Source organism: Lissotriton vulgaris, chromosome 5, assembly GCF_964263255.1.
Source record: "Lissotriton vulgaris chromosome 5, aLisVul1.2, whole genome shotgun sequence".
NCBI classification, from domain to species: domain Eukaryota; kingdom Metazoa; phylum Chordata; class Amphibia; order Caudata; family Salamandridae; genus Lissotriton; species Lissotriton vulgaris.
In genome coordinates, this window is record NC_141693.1 from 934,577,316 (window position 1) to 934,593,838 (window position 16,523).

Here is a 16,523-nt window from a genome sequence, read left to right on the forward strand (position 1 = left end):
AGTTTTGGGATGTAATGGCACCACTTGACCAATCGCCCTGGGTGACGATTACACCGGAGTACCAGACATCAGCAATTACACACTAGTTAAGTATCTGGGAATATGACTGCACAGCAAGTAGGATGTGAAATGGGAAAATACTCTGCACCATTGAAAGCATTGGGATCCTATTTAAAGAGGGATAGAGTACGAATACAGTTTCTAAATAGCGGTCCATCTTGAGTATCAGAGACCCACTCACAGAGAGCAGGGAAAACGGTTGAATAGGTTCCCTCCATCAGAAAGTAAGTCAATTGCTCTAACCTAAGACACCTCATTCCAGCCTAAAAGATGGTAATTACCCCGGAGGACATATTGCCTGCAAAACTATCTAAAGAAGATTTTGTCAGCCACATAGACAGTCAAAGTCTTTGAGAAACTATCATGATGGCCATAGCGTCATTCATATTGCTACCGTCTTAGAAGATTATATTTATGCGGAAGACCCCACTAAAAGGCACTGAGAGCCATCAGATACTATGAACTTTTAATTAATGGCAAAATGATTAAATGAGAGTTTGACTTACCATATCTATTGATCGAGGCATGGAAAAGGCTGAGGAATGAGCTTTCTTTTTTTTTCTTTTCTCAGCAAGCGGAGAAATATTCCTCTGCAATACTGCCTCTGCTGGTCATTCAGTATATTCTGCAGATGGAAAAGTCCACTGTTAGTCAATTTTTAGAACTTGAATACTTCCAAACCAAATGCAACACTACCAAAAAATGATTTCTATAAAGAGTCAATTATTAGTACTATGGCGTGTCTAATATTGTGAAAATCCAAAGCTCACTAAAAATTATATTCTCAGTTTAGATTTCAACCTAGCAGACTTCTTTCAATCCTGTGCCTCATTTGCTAGTACTCTCTACACAACTCTAGCACCTATATGAGGACTTGGATAGAAAGATCTCTTTGGCAGCCAAGAGATAACGTACCCTTCTCACAGGAAATATTTTAGGTTATGGTACACCATAGCAATTCAGTGATCTGATACGTTAAGGGAGGAAGGTTTATGCTACCGTTTGTGGGAATAAGAAAAACTATGAATAACAGATTTTAACATCTTCATTTTAGCACATCCCTCTCAGTAAACCTATAGAGAACTCCAGAATTTTATGATCAACCACTCCTTCAAACAAATGTATAAGTCTCAAATAATGGCCTAGTTCCTTTCATCTCACCACCTTAGTCTTCAGCTGGGCATCCTGTCTACATTGCTCCCTTGTCTATACGATGAGACATGTATCCTATTGCGTACTAGGCAACTGATTGGCCCTCATGTCAGATGACATCCTGCTGTAGCTTTGTGAAGTAATGGCACCATGTGACCAATCATCGTGGGTGACGATTACACCGGAGGACCAGACATCAGCAATTACACGCTAGGTAACTGTCTGTGAATATGACTGCACAGCAAGTAGGAGTTGCAATGGGAAAGTACACTGCACCATTGAAAGCATTGGGCTCCTATTTAAAGAGGGCTAGAGTTAGAAGAAGCAACTGATTGGCCCTCATATCAGATGACATCCTGCTGTAGTTTTGGGATGTAATGGCACCACTTGACCAATCGCCCTGGGTGACGATTACACCGGAGTACCAGACATCAGCAATTACACACTAGTTAAGTATCTGGGAATATGACTGCACAGCAAGTAGGATGTGAAATGGGAAAATACTCTGCACCATTGAAAGCATTGGGATCCTATTTAAAGAGGGATAGAGTATGAACACAGTTTCTAAATAGCGGTCCATCTTGAGTATCAGAGACCCACTCACAGAGAGCAGGGAAAACGGTTGAATAGGTTCCCTCCATCAGAAAGTAAGTCAATTGCTCTAACCTAAGACACCTCATTCCAGCCTAAAAGATGGTAATTACCCCGGAGGACATATTGCCTGCAAAACTATCTAAAGAAGATTTTGTCAGCCACATAGACAGTCAAAGTCTTTGAGAAACTATCATGATGGCCATAGCGTCATTCATATTGCTACCGTCTTAGAAGATTATATTTATGCGGAAGACCCCACTAAAAGGCACTGAGAGCCATCAGATACTATGAACTTTTAATTAATGGCAAAATGATTAAATGAGAGTTTGACTTACCATATCTATTGATCGAGGCATGGAAAAGGCTGAGGAATGAGCTTTCTTTTTTTTTCTTTTCTCAGCAAGCGGAGAAATATTCCTCTGCAATACTGCCTCTGCTGGTCATTCAGTATATTCTGCAGATGGAAAAGTCCACTGTTAGTCAATTTTTAGAACTTGAATACTTCCAAACCAAATGCAACACTACCAAAAAATGATTTCTATAAAGAGTCAATTATTAGTACTATGGCGTGTCTAATATTGTGAAAATCCAAAGCTCACTAAAAATTATATTCTCAGTTTAGATTTCAACATAGCAGACTTCTTTCAATCCTGTGCCTCATTTGCTAGTACTCTCTACACAACTCTAGCACCTATATGAGGACTTGGATAGAAAGATCTCTTTGGCAGCCAAGAGATAACGTACCCTTCTCACAGGAAATATTTTAGGTTATGGTACACCATAGCAATTCAGTGATCTGATACGTTAAGGGAGGAAGGTTTATGCTACCGTTTGTGGGAATAAGAAAAACCTATGAATAACAGATTCTAACATCTTCATTTTAGCACATCCCTCTTAGTAAACCTATAGAGAACTCCAGAATGTTATGATCAACCAATCCTTTAAACAAATGTATAAGTCTCAAATAATGGCCTAGTTCCTTTCATCTCACCACCTTAGTCTTCAGCTGGGCATCCGGTCTACATTGCTCCCTTTTCTATACGATGAGACATGTATCCTATTGCGTACTAGGCAACTGATTGGCCCTCATGTCAGATGACATCCTGCTGTAGCTTTGTGAAGTAATGGCACCACGTGACCAATCGTCCTGGGTGACGATTACACCTTAGGACCAGACATCAGCAATTACACACTAGGTAACTGTCTGTGAATATGACAGCACAGCAAGTAGGAGGTGCAATGGGAAAGTACACTGCACCATTGAAAGCATTGGGCTCCTATTTAAAGAGGGCTAGAGTTAGAAGAAGCAACTGATTGGCCCTCATGTCAGATGACATCCTGCTGTAGTTTTGGGATGTAATGGCACCACTTGACCAAACGCCCTGGGTGACGATTACACCGGAGGACCAGACATTAGCAATTACACACTAGTTAAGTATCTGGGAATATGACTGCACAGCAAGTAGGATGTGTAATGGGAAAATACTCTGCACCATTGAAAGCATTGGGATCCTATTTAAAGAGGGATAGAGTACGAACACAGTTTCTAAATAGCGGTCCATCTTGAGTATCAGAGACCCACTCACAGAGAGCAGGGAAAACGGTTGAATAGGTTCCCTCCATCAGAATTTAAGTCAATTGCTCTAACCTAAGACACCTCATTCCAGCCTAAAAGATGGTAATTACCCCGGAGGACATATTGCCTGCAAAACTATCTAAAGAAGATTTTGTCAGCCACATAGACAGTCAAAGTCTTTGAGAAACTATCATGATGGCCATAGCGTCATTCATATTGCTACCGTCTTAGAAGATTATATTTATGCGGAAGACCCCACTAAAAGGCACTGAGAGCCATCAGATACTATGAACTTTTAATTAATGGCAAAATGATTAAATGAGAGTTTGACTTACCATATCTATTGATCGAGGCATGGAAAAGGCTGAGGAATGAGCTTTCTTTTTTTTTCTTTTCTCAGCAAGCGGAGAAATATTCCTCTGCAATACTGCCTCTGCTGGTCATTCAGTATATTCTGCAGATGGAAAAGTCCACTGTTAGTCAATTTTTAGAACTTGAATACTTCCAAACCAAATGCAACACTACCAAAAAATGATTTCTATAAAGAGTCAATTATTAGTACTATGGCGTGTCTAATATTGTGAAAATCCAAAGCTCACTAAAAATTATATTCTCAATTTAGATTTCAACCTAGCAGACTTCTTTCAATCCTATGCCTCATTTGCTGGTACTCTCTACACAACTCTAGCACCTATATGAGGACTTAGATAGAAAGATCTCTTTGGCAGCCAAGAGATTGCGTACCCTTTTCACAGGAATTATTTTAGGTTATGGTACACCATAGCAAGTCAGGGATCTGATACGTTAAGGGAGGAAGGTTTATGCTACCGTTTGTGGGAATAAGAAAAACTATGAATAACAGATTCTAACATCTTCATTTTAGCACATCCCTCTCAGTAAACCTATAGAGAACTCCAGAATTTTATGATCAACCACTCCTTCAAACAAATGTATAAGTCTCAAATAATGGCCTAGTTCCTTTCATCTCACCACCTTAGTCTTCAGCTGGGCATCCTGTCTACATTGCTCCCTTGTCTATACGATGAGACATGTATCCTATTGCGTACTAGGCAACTGATTGGCCCTCATGTCAGATGACATCCTGCTGTAGCTTTGTGAAGTAATGGCACCATGTGACCAATCATCGTGGGTGACGATTACACCGGAGGACCAGACATCAGCAATTACACGCTAGGTAACTGTCTGTGAATATGACTGCACAGCAAGTAGGAGTTGCAATGGGAAAGTACACTGCACCATTGAAAGCATTGGGCTCCTATTTAAAGAGGGCTAGAGTTAGAAGAAGCAACTGATTGGCCCTCATGTCAGATGACATCCTGCTGTAGTTTTGGGATGTAATGGCACCACTTGACCAATCGCCCTGGGTGACGATTACACCGGAGGACCAGACATCAGCAATTACACACTAGTTAAGTATCTGGGAATATGACTGCACAGCAAATAGGATGTGTAATGGGAAAATACTCTGCACCATTGAAAGCATTGGGATTCTATTTAAAGAGGGATAGAGTACGAACACAGTTTCTAAATAGCGGTCCATCTTGAGTATCAGAGACCCACTCACAGAGAGCAGGGAAAACGGTTGAATAGGTTCCCTCCATCAGAAAGTAATTCAATTGCTCTAACCTAAGACACCTCATTCCAGCCTAAAAGATGGTAATTACCCCGGAGGACATATTGCCTGCAAAACTATCTAAAGAAGATTTTGTCAGCCACATAGACAGTCAAAGTCTTTGAGAAACTATCATGATGGCCATAGCGTCATTCATATTGCTACCGTCTTAGAAGATTATATTTATGCGGAAGACCCCACTAAAAGGCACTGAGAGCCATCAGATACTATGAACTTTTAATTAATGGCAAAATGATTAAATGAGAGTTTGACTTACCATATCTATTGATCGAGGCATGGAAAAGGCTGAGGAATGAGCTTTCTTTTTTTTTCTTTTCTCAGCAAGCGGAGAAATATTCCTCTGCAATACTGCCTCTGCTGGTCATTCAGTATATTCTGCAGATGGAAAAGTCCACTGTTAGTCAATTTTTAGAACTTGAATACTTCCAAACCAAATGCAACACTACCAAAAAATGATTTCTATAAAGAGTCAATTATTAGTACTATGGCGTGTCTAATATTGTGAAAATCCAAAGCACACTAAAAATTATATTCTCAGTTTAGATTTCAACCTAGCAGACTTCTTTCAATCCTGTGCCTCATTTGCTAGTACTCTCTACACAACTCTAGCACCTATATGAGGACTTGGATAGAAAGATCTCTTTGGCAGCCAAGAGATAACGTACCCTTCTCACAGGAAATATTTTAGGTTATGGTACACCATAGCAATTCAGTGATCTGATACGTTAAGGGAGGAAGGTTTATGCTACCGTTTGTGGGAATAAGAAAAACTATGAATAACAGATTCTAACATCTTCATTTTAGCACATCCCTCTCAGTAAACCTATAGAGAACTCCAGAATTTTATGATCAACCACTCCTTCAAACAAATGTATAAGTCTCAAATAATGGCCTAGTTCCTTTCATCTCACCACCTTAGTCTTCAGCTGGGCATCCTGTCTACATTGCTCCCTTGTCTATACGATGAGACATGTATCCTATTGCGTACTAGGCAACTGATTGGCCCTCATGTCAGATGACATCCTGCTGTAGCTTTGTGAAGTAATGGCACCATGTGACCAATCATCGTGGGTGACGATTACACCGGAGGACCAGACATCAGCAATTACACGCTAGGTAACGGTCTGTGAATATGACTGCACAGCAAGTAGGAGTTGCAATGGGAAAGTACACTGCACCATTGAAAGCATTGGGCTCCTATTTAAAGAGGGCTAGAGTTAGAAGAAGCAACTGATTGGCCCTCATATCAGATGACATCCTGCTGTAGTTTTGGGATGTAATGGCACCACTTGACCAATCGCCCTGGGTGACGATTACACCGGAGTACCAGACATCAGCAATTACACACTAGTTAAGTATCTGGGAATATGACTGCACAGCAAGTAGGATGTGAAATGGGAAAATACTCTGCACCATTGAAAGCATTGGGATCCTATTTAAAGAGGGATAGAGTATGAACACAGTTTCTAAATAGCGGTCCATCTTGAGTATCAGAGACCCACTCACAGAGAGCAGGGAAAACGGTTGAATAGGTTCCCTCCATCAGAAAGTAAGTCAATTGCTCTAACCTAAGACACCTCATTCCAGCCTAAAAGATGGTAATTACCCCGGAGGACATATTGCCTGCAAAACTATCTAAAGAAGATTTTGTCAGCCACATAGACAGTCAAAGTCTTTGAGAAACTATCATGATGGCCATAGCGTCATTCATATTGCTACCGTCTTAGAAGATTATATTTATGCGGAAGACCCCACTAAAAGGCACTGAGAGCCATCAGATACTATGAACTTTTAATTAATGGCAAAATGATTAAATGAGAGTTTGACTTACCATATCTATTGATCGAGGCATGGAAAAGGCTGAGGAATGAGCTTTCTTTTTTTTTCTTTTCTCAGCAAGCGGAGAAATATTCCTCTGCAATACTGCCTCTGCTGGTCATTCAGTATATTCTGCAGATGGAAAAGTCCACTGTTAGTCAATTTTTAGAACTTGAATACTTCCAAACCAAATGCAACACTACCAAAAAATGATTTCTATAAAGAGTCAATTATTAGTACTATGGCGTGTCTAATATTGTGAAAATCCAAAGCTCACTAAAAATTATATTCTCAATTTAGATTTCAACCTAGCAGACTTCTTTCAATCCTGTGCCTCATTTGCTAGTACTCTCTACACAACTCTAGCACCTATATGAGGACTTGGATAGAAAGATCTCTTTGGCAGCCAAGAGATAACGTACCCTTCTCACAGGAAATATTTTAGGTTATGGTACACCATAGCAATTCAGTGATCTGATACGTTAAGGGAGGAAGGTTTATGCTACCGTTTGTGGGAATAAGAAAAACTATGAATAACAGATTCTAACATCTTCATTTTAGCACATCCCTCTCAGTAAACCTATAGAGAACTCCAGAATATTATGATCAACCACTCCTTCAAACAAATGTATAAGTCTCAAATAATGGCCTAGTTCCTTTCATCTCACCACCTTAGTCTTCAGCTGGGCATCCTGTCTACATTGCTCCCTTGTCTATACGATGAGACATGTATCCTATTGCGTACTAGGCAACTGATTGGCCCTCATGTCAGATGACATCCTGCTGTAGCTTTGTGAAGTAATGGCACCATGTGACCAATCATCGTGGGTGACGATTACACCGGAGGACCAGACATCAGCAATTACACGCTAGGTAACTGTCTGTGAATATGACTGCACAGCAAGTAGGAGTTGCAATGGGAAAGTACACTGCACCATTGAAAGCATTGGGCTCCTATTTAAAGAGGGCTAGAGTTAGAAGAAGCAACTGATTGGCCCTCATATCAGATGACATCCTGCTGTAGTTTTGGGATGTAATGGCACCACTTGACCAATCGCCCTGGGTGACGATTACACCGGAGTACCAGACATCAGCAATTACACACTAGTTAAGTATCTGGGAAAATGACTGCACAGCAAGTAGGATGTGAAATGGGAAAATACTCTGCACCATTGAAAGCATTGGGATCCTATTTAAAGAGGGATAGAGTACGAACACAGTTTCTAAATAGCGGTCCATCTTCAGTATCAGAGACCCACTCACAGAGAGCAGGGAAAACGGTTGAATAGGTTCCCTCCATCAGAAAGTAAGTCAATTGCTCTAACCTAAGACACCTCATTCCAGCCTAAAAGATGGTAATTACCCCGGAGGACATATTGCCTGCAAAACTATCTAAAGAAGATTTTGTCAGCCACATAGACAGTCAAAGTCTTTGAGAAACTATCATGATGGCCATAGCGTCATTCATATTGCTACCGTCTTAGAAGATTATATTTATGCGGAAGACCCCACTAAAAGGCACTGAGAGCCATCAGATACTATGAACTTTTAATTAATGGCAAAATGATTAAATGAGAGTTTGACTTACCATATCTATTGATCGAGGCATGGAAAAGGCTGAGGAATGAGCTTTCTTTTTTTTTCTTTTCTCAGCAAGCGGAGAAATATTCCTCTGCAATACTGCCTCTGCTGGTCATTCAGTATATTCTGCAGATGGAAAAGTCCACTGTTAGTCAATTTTTAGAACTTGAATACTTCCAAACCAAATGCAACACTACCAAAAAATGATTTCTATAAAGAGTCAATTATTAGTACTATGGCGTGTCTAATATTGTGAAAATCCAAAGCTCACTAAAAATTATATTCTCAGTTTAGATTTCAACCTAGCAGACTTCTTTCAATCCTGTGCCTCATTTGCTAGTACTCTCTACACAACTCTAGCACCTATATGAGGACTTGGATAGAAAGATCTCTTTGGCAGCCAAGAGATAACGTACCCTTCTCACAGGAAATATTTTAGGTTATGGTACACCATAGCAATTCAGTGATCTGATACGTTAAGGGAGGAAGGTTTATGCTACCGTTTGTGGGAATAAGAAAAACTATGAATAACAGATTTTAACATCTTCATTTTAGCACATCCCTCTCAGTAAACCTATAGAGAACTCCAGAATTTTATGATCAACCACTCCTTCAAACAAATGTATAAGTCTCAAATAATGGCCTAGTTCCTTTCATCTCACCACCTTAGTCTTCAGCTGGGCATCCTGTCTACATTGCTCCCTTGTCTATACGATGAGACATGTATCCTATTGCGTACTAGGCAACTGATTGGCCCTCATGTCAGATGACATCCTGCTGTAGCTTTGTGAAGTAATGGCACCATGTGACCAATCATCGTGGGTGACGATTACACCGGAGGACCAGACATCAGCAATTACACGCTAGGTAACTGTCTGTGAATATGACTGCACAGCAAGTAGGAGTTGCAATGGGAAAGTACACTGCACCATTGAAAGCATTGGGCTCCTATTTAAAGAGGGCTAGAGTTAGAAGAAGCAACTGATTGGCCCTCATATCAGATGACATCCTGCTGTAGTTTTGGGATGTAATGGCACCACTTGACCAATCGCCCTGGGTGACGATTACACCGGAGTACCAGACATCAGCAATTACACACTAGTTAAGTATCTGGGAATATGACTGCACAGCAAGTAGGATGTGAAATGGGAAAATACTCTGCACCATTGAAAGCATTGGGATCCTATTTAAAGAGGGATAGAGTACGAACACAGTTTCTAAATAGCGGTCCATCTTGAGTATCAGAGACCCACTCACAGAGAGCAGGGAAAACGGTTGAATAGGTTCCCTCCATCAGAAAGTAAGTCAATTGCTCTAACCTAAGACACCTCATTCCAGCCTAAAAGATGGTAATTACCCCGGAGGACATATTGCCTGCAAAACTATCTAAAGAAGATTTTGTCAGCCACATAGACAGTCAAAGTCTTTGAGAAACTATCATGATGGCCATAGCGTCATTCATATTGCTACCGTCTTAGAAGATTATATTTATGCGGAAGACCCCACTAAAAGGCACTGAGAGCCATCAGATACTATGAACTTTTAATTAATGGCAAAATGATTAAATGAGAGTTTGACTTACCATATCTATTGATCGAGGCATGGAAAAGGCTGAGGAATGAGCTTTCTTTTTTTTTCTTTTCTCAGCAAGCGGAGAAATATTCCTCTGCAATACTGCCTCTGCTGGTCATTCAGTATATTCTGCAGATGGAAAAGTCCACTGTTAGTCAATTTTTAGAACTTGAATACTTCCAAACCAAATGCAACACTACCAAAAAATTATTTCTATAAAGAGTCAATTATTAGTACTATGGCGTGTCTAATATTGTGAAAATCCAAAGCTCACTAAAAATTATATTCTCAATTTAGATTTCAACCTAGCAGACTTCTTTCAATCCTGTGCCTCATTTGCTAGTACTCTCTACACAACTCTAGCACCTATATGAGGACTTGGATAGAAAGATCTCTTCGGCAGCCAAGAGATAACGTACCCTTCTCACAGGAAATATTTTAGGTTATGGTACACCATAGCAATTCAGTGATCTGATACGTTAAGGGAGGAAGGTTTATGCTACCGTTTGTGGGAATAAGAAAAACTATGAATAACAGATTCTAACATCTTCATTTTAGCACATCCCTCTCAGTAAACCTATAGAGAACTCCAGAATATTATGATCAACCACTCCTTCAAACAAATGTATAAGTCTCAAATAATGGCCTAGTTCCTTTCATCTCACCACCTTAGTCTTCAGCTGGGCATCCTGTCTACATTGCTCCCTTGTCTATACGATGAGACATGTATCCTATTGCGTACTAGGCAACTGATTGGCCCTCATGTCAGATGACATCCTGCTGTAGCTTTGTGAAGTAATGGCACCATGTGACCAATCATCGTGGGTGACGATTACACCGGAGGACCAGACATCAGCAATTACACGCTAGGTAACTGTCTGTGAATATGACTGCACAGCAAGTAGGAGTTGCAATGGGAAAGTACACTGCACCATTGAAAGCATTGGGCTCCTATTTAAAGAGGGCTAGAGTTAGAAGAAGCAACTGATTGGCCCTCATATCAGATGACATCCTGCTGTAGTTTTGGGATGTAATGGCACCACTTGACCAATCGCCCTGGGTGACGATTACACCGGAGTACCAGACATCAGCAATTACACACTAGTTAAGTATCTGGGAAAATGACTGCACAGCAAGTAGGATGTGAAATGGGAAAATACTCTGCACCATTGAAAGCATTGGGATCCTATTTAAAGAGGGATAGAGTACGAACACAGTTTCTAAATAGCGGTCCATCTTCAGTATCAGAGACCCACTCACAGAGAGCAGGGAAAACGGTTGAATAGGTTCCCTCCATCAGAAAGTAAGTCAATTGCTCTAACCTAAGACACCTCATTCCAGCCTAAAAGATGGTAATTACCCCGGAGGACATATTGCCTGCAAAACTATCTAAAGAAGATTTTGTCAGCCACATAGACAGTCAAAGTCTTTGAGAAACTATCATGATGGCCATAGCGTCATTCATATTGCTACCGTCTTAGAAGATTATATTTATGCGGAAGACCCCACTAAAAGGCACTGAGAGCCATCAGATACTATGAACTTTTAATTAATGGCAAAATGATTAAATGAGAGTTTGACTTACCATATCTATTGATCGAGGCATGGAAAAGGCTGAGGAATGAGCTTTCTTTTTTTTTCTTTTCTCAGCAAGCGGAGAAATATTCCTCTGCAATACTGCCTCTGCTGGTCATTCAGTATATTCTGCAGATGGAAAAGTCCACTGTTAGTCAATTTTTAGAACTTGAATACTTCCAAACCAAATGCAACACTACCAAAAAATGATTTCTATAAAGAGTCAATTATTAGTACTATGGCGTGTCTAATATTGTGAAAATCCAAAGCTCACTAAAAATTATATTCTCAGTTTAGATTTCAACCTAGCAGACTTCTTTCAATCCTGTGCCTCATTTGCTAGTACTCTCTACACAACTCTAGCACCTATATGAGGACTTGGATAGAAAGATCTCTTTGGCAGCCAAGAGATAACGTACCCTTCTCACAGGAAATATTTTAGGTTATGGTACACCATAGCAATTCAGTGATCTGATACGTTAAGGGAGGAAGGTTTATGCTACCGTTTGTGGGAATAAGAAAAACTATGAATAACAGATTTTAACATCTTCATTTTAGCACATCCCTCTCAGTAAACCTATAGAGAACTCCAGAATTTTATGATCAACCACTCCTTCAAACAAATGTATAAGTCTCAAATAATGGCCTAGTTCCTTTCATCTCACCACCTTAGTCTTCAGCTGGGCATCCTGTCTACATTGCTCCCTTGTCTATACGATGAGACATGTATCCTATTGCGTACTAGGCAACTGATTGGCCCTCATGTCAGATGACATCCTGCTGTAGCTTTGTGAAGTAATGGCACCATGTGACCAATCATCGTGGGTGACGATTACACCGGAGGACCAGACATCAGCAATTACACGCTAGGTAACTGTCTGTGAATATGACTGCACAGCAAGTAGGAGTTGCAATGGGAAAGTACACTGCACCATTGAAAGCATTGGGCTCCTATTTAAAGAGGGCTAGAGTTAGAAGAAGCAACTGATTGGCCCTCATATCAGATGACATCCTGCTGTAGTTTTGGGATGTAATGGCACCACTTGACCAATCGCCCTGGGTGACGATTACACCGGAGTACCAGACATCAGCAATTACACACTAGTTAAGTATCTGGGAATATGACTGCACAGCAAGTAGGATGTGAAATGGGAAAATACTCTGCACCATTGAAAGCATTGGGATCCTATTTAAAGAGGGATAGAGTACGAACACAGTTTCTAAATAGCGGTCCATCTTGAGTATCAGAGACCCACTCACAGAGAGCAGGGAAAACGGTTGAATAGGTTCCCTCCATCAGAAAGTAAGTCAATTGCTCTAACCTAAGACACCTCATTCCAGCCTAAAAGATGGTAATTACCCCGGAGGACATATTGCCTGCAAAACTATCTAAAGAAGATTTTGTCAGCCACATAGACAGTCAAAGTCTTTGAGAAACTATCATGATGGCCATAGCGTCATTCATATTGCTACCGTCTTAGAAGATTATATTTATGCGGAAGACCCCACTAAAAGGCACTGAGAGCCATCAGATACTATGAACTTTTAATTAATGGCAAAATGATTAAATGAGAGTTTGACTTACCATATCTATTGATCGAGGCATGGAAAAGGCTGAGGAATGAGCTTTCTTTTTTTTTCTTTTCTCAGCAAGCGGAGAAATATTCCTCTGCAATACTGCCTCTGCTGGTCATTCAGTATATTCTGCAGATGGAAAAGTCCACTGTTAGTCAATTTTTAGAACTTGAATACTTCCAAACCAAATGCAACACTACCAAAAAATGATTTCTATAAAGAGTCAATTATTAGTACTATGGCGTGTCTAATATTGTGAAAATCCAAAGCTCACTAAAAATTATATTCTCAGTTTAGATTTCAACCTAGCAGACTTCTTTCAATCCTGTGCCTCATTTGCTAGTACTCTCTACACAACTCTAGCACCTATATGAGGACTTGGATAGAAAGATCTCTTTGGCAGCCAAGAGATAACGTACCCTTCTCACAGGAAATATTTTAGGTTATGGTACACCATAGCAATTCAGTGATCTGATACGTTAAGGGAGGAAGGTTTATGCTACCGTTTGTGGGAATAAGAAAAACTATGAATAACAGATTTTAACATCTTCATTTTAGCACATCCCTCTCAGTAAACCTATAGAGAACTCCAGAATTTTATGATCAACCACTCCTTCAAACAAATGTATAAGTCTCAAATAATGGCCTAGTTCCTTTCATCTCACCACCTTAGTCTTCAGCTGGGCATCCTGTCTACATTGCTCCCTTGTCTATACGATGAGACATGTATCCTATTGCGTACTAGGCAACTGATTGGCCCTCATGTCAGATGACATCCTGCTGTAGCTTTGTGAAGTAATGGCACCATGTGACCAATCATCGTGGGTGACGATTACACCGGAGGACCAGACATCAGCAATTACACGCTAGGTAACTGTCTGTGAATATGACTGCACAGCAAGTAGGAGTTGCAATGGGAAAGTACACTGCACCATTGAAAGCATTGGGCTCCTATTTAAAGAGGGCTAGAGTTAGAAGAAGCAACTGATTGGCCCTCATATCAGATGACATCCTGCTGTAGTTTTGGGATGTAATGGCACCACTTGACCAATCGCCCTGGGTGACGATTACACCGGAGTACCAGACATCAGCAATTACACACTAGTTAAGTATCTGGGAATATGACTGCACAGCAAGTAGGATGTGAAATGGGAAAATACTCTGCACCATTGAAAGCATTGGGATCCTATTTAAAGAGGGATAGAGTACGAACACAGTTTCTAAATAGCGGTCCATCTTGAGTATCAGAGACCCACTCACAGAGAGCAGGGAAAACGGTTGAATAGGTTCCCTCCATCAGAAAGTAAGTCAATTGCTCTAACCTAAGACACCTCATTCCAGCCTAAAAGATGGTAATTACCCCGGAGGACATATTGCCTGCAAAACTATCTAAAGAAGATTTTGTCAGCCACATAGACAGTCAAAGTCTTTGAGAAACTATCATGATGGCCATAGCGTCATTCATATTGCTACCGTCTTAGAAGATTATATTTATGCGGAAGACCCCACTAAAAGGCACTGAGAGCCATCAGATACTATGAACTTTTAATTAATGGCAAAATGATTAAATGAGAGTTTGACTTACCATATCTATTGATCGAGGCATGGAAAAGGCTGAGGAATGAGCTTTCTTTTTTTTTCTTTTCTCAGCAAGCGGAGAAATATTCCTCTGCAATACTGCCTCTGCTGGTCATTCAGTATATTCTGCAGATGGAAAAGTCCACTGTTAGTCAATTTTTAGAACTTGAATACTTCCAAACCAAATGCAACACTACCAAAAAATGATTTCTATAAAGAGTCAATTATTAGTACTATGGCGTGTCTAATATTGTGAAAATCCAAAGCTCACTAAAAATTATATTCTCAGTTTAGATTTCAACATAGCAGACTTCTTTCAATCCTGTGCCTCATTTGCTAGTACTCTCTACACAACTCTAGCACCTATATGAGGACTTGGATAGAAAGATCTCTTTGGCAGCCAAGAGATAACGTACCCTTCTCACAGGAAATATTTTAGGTTATGGTACACCATAGCAATTCAGTGATCTGATACGTTAAGGGAGGAAGGTTTATGCTACCGTTTGTGGGAATAAGAAAAACCTATGAATAACAGATTCTAACATCTTCATTTTAGCACATCCCTCTTAGTAAACCTATAGAGAACTCCAGAATGTTATGATCAACCAATCCTTTAAACAAATGTATAAGTCTCAAATAATGGCCTAGTTCCTTTCATCTCACCACCTTAGTCTTCAGCTGGGCATCCGGTCTACATTGCTCCCTTTTCTATACGATGAGACATGTATCCTATTGCGTACTAGGCAACTGATTGGCCCTCATGTCAGATGACATCCTGCTGTAGCTTTGTGAAGTAATGGCACCACGTGACCAATCGTCCTGGGTGACGATTACACCTTAGGACCAGACATCAGCAATTACACACTAGGTAACTGTCTGTGAATATGACAGCACAGCAAGTAGGAGGTGCAATGGGAAAGTACACTGCACCATTGAAAGCATTGGGCTCCTATTTAAAGAGGGCTAGAGTTAGAAGAAGCAACTGATTGGCCCTCATGTCAGATGACATCCTGCTGTAGTTTTGCGATGTAATGGCACCACTTGACCAAACGCCCTGGGTGACGATTACACCGGAGGACCAGACATTAGCAATTACACACTAGTTAAGTATCTGGGAATATGACTGCACAGCAAGTAGGATGTGTAATGGGAAAATACTCTGCACCATTGAAAGCATTGGGATCCTATTTAAAGAGGGATAGAGTACGAACACAGTTTCTAAATAGCGGTCCATCTTGAGTATCAGAGACCCACTCACAGAGAGCAGGGAAAACGGTTGAATAGGTTCCCTCCATCAGAATTTAAGTCAATTGCTCTAACCTAAGACACCTCATTCCAGCCTAAAAGATGGTAATTACCCCCGAGGACATATTGCCTGCAAAACTATCTAAAGAAGATTTTGTCAGCCACATAGACAGTCAAAGTCTTTGAGAAACTATCATGATGGCCATAGCGTCATTCATATTGCTACCGTCTTAGAAGATTATATTTATGCGGAAGACCCCACTAAAAGGCACTGAGAGCCATCAGATACTATGAACTTTTAATTAATGGCAAAATGATTAAATGAGAGTTTGACTTACCATATCTATTGATCGAGGCATGGAAAAGGCTGAGGAATGAGCTTTCTTTTTTTTTCTTTTCTCAGCAAGCGGAGAAATATTCCTCTGCAATACTGCCTCTGCTGGTCATTCAGTATATTCTGCAGATGGAAAAGTCCACTGTTAGTCAATTTTTAGAACTTGAATACTTCCAAACCAAATGCAACACTACCAAAAAATGATTTCT